We start from the raw sequence: 5,198 nt of genomic DNA on the forward strand, positions 1-5,198 counted from the left end.
GCAATCGGTGATAGACTTGGACAATAAGTGATGAGCTGTAAAATAGGTGGTATAATCTGTATTTTATAAGTTTCATCATTTTTTTTATTTCGTGTAGCGTTTTGTATATTGTATTTTATTTCATTATCTATGTAATGTGTGTACTGAGGTATGTTTTTATTGACTAGTATGGATGGTATGTTTTTTATTGATTGGTATGGATGTGTATTTTTAATAGATTTAATATACATTTTTATTGTATGTATTAATATATTGCACTAGATTATCTATGGATGGTAATGTATAGTGCTACTCTTGTGTTTAGATACATATTTATACATTTCAATCATGTATATATGTAGAGTTGTTACCATATTATAATACAAATTTTTCTGATAGTGCTGATCGATAGATTTTAATTCTAGGATTCAAATAAAAACCCGAACGGATAAGTTTTTCGATTCGTAGAACTCCGGGTATTTGTGTTTAAAGTTTCGTGATTAATAAATCTGAAAACATGTGATTTTTCACTTTTTATAAATATGTTTATTAAAAATATTTCGAATATGAAATTAAATATTAGTCTATAGTCTGAGTCCAAAAATGCTTTCAAAATTTCCATTTGAGGTGTGCAAGTCCCTCAACATATAGAAACGGTTTTAACGATTTTTAGAAAATCAGTATTATACTGGTTTTGGATTCTTAAAACGGTCGTATCTTTTGCATACGAACTCCGTTTTGGACGTTCTTTATATTTTCGAAATCAGGGAAACATGTACTACGAGACTAGAATGTTTGTATTGCTCACAACTGCTTAACACAAATTTCAGTTTTTCAATCGTGTTAACTAAAGTTGCAATTTGAGTTGTTTGATTCGTTGGTCAAGTTACACATTTGGAAGTAAGATATCGTCTGGTATTTTATAATAGTTGAAATAACTCATTTATTTTATATTAGATGCACCAAAACTCAATGGTTCAAACTACAAAGAGACTTACTGTGAACTTGACCGTTCAGAGTCTTTGACCTAATTTCCGGGATGTCACACTAAAACAATGGAGATCGGAACCCTATGGTGAGCAACGATCTCATAAACATACACATCAGCCAACTTCTCGGACGAAGAACTCTACCGTACCACCAGAAAGTGGGCATTCTTTGTCAATCGATCCACGATGACCCGTATAGTATCAAAACCCTTCACCGTCTTCGGCAACTTGGTAATGAAATCTACCCTTTTGTTTTGAGCGATTAATACGTGTATAGTCGTGAGACATAATTTTGATTTAGTCAACTTTGATATATTCAATTACGCCTTTTATCATATACACCTTGTTTTTTATTTTGAAATCTACTATAAACAAGCGATCCTTATTTACATTTGCTCTTTAGTTCTAAATTCAGAAACTTGATTTAAAATGCAAGTTTCATTATATTTTTCCTTATAATTAACACATAAGATGAAGACCCTTATGCTTATAATTTTTCTATATCCGGAAAATATATGTGAAGGATATGTTTCCTTATGTTTCTTCTTTCCTTTAAATACATAAAAAGTCTTGGATTTTACTATTATATATTCTCTAAATGATTGTTTTGTAGAAACACTAAATCAAGAATCCACTATTTTCAATGATCGATATTTTTACACATTTCTTAAAAATAGCCTTTACATTCAAGAGGTACCAAAACTTCGTTGCCTACCCTTAGTACGTATCTTTAGGAACTTACCCTTAATCATTTATTTTCATTCGTGCTACCCCTTCTTATTTCGGAATATGTATTTTGCAAATTTAGTAGCCAACCCGAAAGTGAACAAATTATTCTTAATCCCTTCTTTATTAGATGACGATTTACACTTAGTGCTGATTTAGAATGCGACTTAGGAATCAATGCGGATCAAACACTCAATGTAGTTGGTGCTTCAGCCAAACTTATAGCGCTCTCTTAATTCATATAATATTTAACTAGATGATCTTTTTCGACTAGGTCGCCATGGTTGGATCATGATTCCATGACCCAAATTTTCCATAATCTAGAAGAAAGAACTCGAATTAAGGAGACATTAGTTTAATTGTAGCTAAAGAGTTGCACTCTTCCCTTGAGGAATTAACCTAAAGTAATCAAAGAACTCTTCAAGTCACCACCTCTTCAGATATACAATTGTATTCGGCTGAGTTCTAATAGAATACGTCACGAATTGAATTTCTGGACGAAATTCTTTCAACCGGGGAAGACTGTGACAACCGTCAAAATTCAAGTCGGTTCTAGATTTGACTAAACTTAGTTGTATGTGCATGCACGACACATACTAGACTTAGTAACTAGAAGCTAAGTTATAACCTACTAGGAACTTGGAAACAATTAGAAAAAATGGATAGTGTACTTAAATTTCACATTGATATGTGAATTCTACAACTACTTAACTATAGTGACTATCCATATTCGGGTTGCTCTTTGACCCAAACACCTTTTCATGATTCATATACACACATCATGCATTTGACCTAGTAGTAGAAAGTTAGGTCTGAGTCTCGTAGAAACTTAAGTCAAAGTTGAAAACTAAGACTAGTATACTTGATTCTTCAATTTCGCATGAATCTCGAAACCACTACATAGAATGCCAATAAACCGATAAAATAAATTGCAAACATTATTTTTAACTAGAAAAGAGTTATGAAACTCTAACATAAATTGAAATCTCAAAATTCAATTTATTTTGATATACAAATATTTACAAACTCTCAAAAACCCTAAATGCCCTAAAAGCTCATATTTATAAACTTTAACCTTAAAAATCCTATAAAAACAATTATAAACTTTATAATATTATCTTATCATAATAATTATTATGAAATACAATCATTTAAAAATAAAGATTTAGTTATTAACATTTACCCCTGATTTATAAGTCAAAAATCAAGAGTTTTATGCATAAAACTAGGTTAAGGTGCACATTTTATAAAAAAATTTGGATATTTTTATAAAAGAAACAAGAGAGAGGGAGCCTCTCCTCCCATAAAATTCGTTCTCTCCCTCCCTCTCTCTCTCTCACACTCTCATTCTCCAACATACACACATCTCTCTTTTTTCTCTCTCTCTACCTTCTCTCTAATTTTTTTCCTCCAAACACCAAAACCACAGCCTCTTAACCAAGAAATTATGGAGATTCATAAGGGGTTTTCAAGCCACAAATAAATTTAAGGTAAAGAACATACATCTCTTGAAGATCCACAACAATGATTTAAGCCATGCATGTGCATTTTACTTCAAAAACCGACTTCTACTTCTTCATCTTCTTCAAACTTGTTTTCTTTTTGTTAAAATGGTTTTTAGAACATCATTGATGTGTTCTAACACCATGCATGTATGATAAACAAGGTTGCATGTTCGTGATCTTAGTGCAAAAATCGATTTTAAGGACTAAAACATCAAACTCAAGTTAAGAGTTTTTGAGAAACAACATTTTGTTCATAAATGCATGTATACATTTTGATAAGTTTTAATCTTTTGATCTCTGGAAACATGACTAAAATATGAGTTTATAATGATATATTTAAAATATTTCAAATGATTTACTCAAGGAAATGATGAAAACTCACTTTTCTAACCAATCATCATGCATGCAATCTGCCAGATTTCTTTACCTGACTTTAAACTGCCATATCTCACTCATTTCTTAACTAAAATTCGTGATTCTTTTTCTGAAATATAATATTTTGAGATAGCTTTCAAACCCATCTGAAGTCACTGGAAAATTCAAATATTTCGATTTTTACCAATTTTTACAAAACTGTTGCTCAAACAGCACTTTCCTTATGAACATTTGTTTTGTGTTGCATGTTCAAATGACTTATTCATCACTAAAAATCATTGAAAAATTATTTTGAACTCTTAATATCATGTATTAATAGGTAAAAAAAGATCTTGATTCAAAAGTCTTTGTAACATATTGCAAAAATTCTCAAAGTAATATCAATAATCTTTACATAAATCACAAGAACCAAGTTTTTTTTCTATAATTTATTGAGCCTTTAGGCATGGTTTTAAACATCAAAAATAAGAAAAAAAAAATTTAATTGTTATTAAATTGTATTAAGATGCATTCTGGAAATTTTCAGCTCAATATATATTTTCTTTATTTTTATATGAGGATAATAAGAAAATAGAGTGTTAAATCATATAAAATACTTACGCTAGTAAATAAATTCTGGAAACATTTTTGGATGATCCTTTAAGTTAATAAACATCTCCCATGAAGTATCAATGACTTTTGTTACTAATTAATATAGTTTTGAATTTTCTTTTTGTTTAGCCCTAATAAATCATAAAATCACATTAGGGAATATAAAAAGAGTATATAATAATTTTCGCAGCTTCTAGCCTATGTGGAAGACTCATGAAAATATTTTGGGAATTTTTCAAAATGTATATCTATTTTTCATATATTTTTTTTTGTGTTTATAATGGACTAAAAACAGGAAAAATAGTTTTACTCATCCAAAATTCATTAAAATTTACCAGAACACCTTATAATATATTACAATGCTACAAAATAATTTTGATAATTTTTCTCTTCTGTATGCTATTTTTCATCTGTTGTCCCAAGATTAAATACACTTAAATCCATTTTTATTAGATAAAATGCACAAAAATCATAAAATTGGGTTAAACAGGTTAGAAATTAATTTTTATATTTTTCACAGCTTATTAATGTTTAATAACAGTAATAGAAAAAGTTTGGGTAATTTTGAAACTGCTTTCTATTTATTTCATTTTTTATTAGAATAAATGTACAAAAATCATAAAATTGGGTTAAATAGTTTAGAAATGAATTTTTATATTTTTCCCAACTTAATAATGTTTAATAACATTAATAGAAAAAGTTTTGAAATTTTGGAAACTATTTTCTATTTATTTCAATTTTTATTAGAATAAATGCTCAAAAATCATAAAATTAGGTTAAATAGTTTGGAAATCCATTTTTATATTTTTCCCAGATTAAGTATGTCTAATGGCAGTATTATAAAAAGTTTGGGAATTTTTATCATCTAGATCCTATTTTTCACGAATTTATATTGTTATGAAGGCTTAAAAATTGGGAAAAATAGTTAGTCGCATCAAAAATTCAAGGGAAAATTTCTAGAAGACCTCTATCCTGTTTAGAATGAAAATACAAAGTTTGAGAATTTTTGGAAATTGTTTGATAACAGTTTGGC

This window comes from Lactuca sativa, chromosome 6, assembly GCF_002870075.4.
Source record: "Lactuca sativa cultivar Salinas chromosome 6, Lsat_Salinas_v11, whole genome shotgun sequence".
Lineage (NCBI taxonomy): Eukaryota > Viridiplantae > Streptophyta > Magnoliopsida > Asterales > Asteraceae > Lactuca > Lactuca sativa.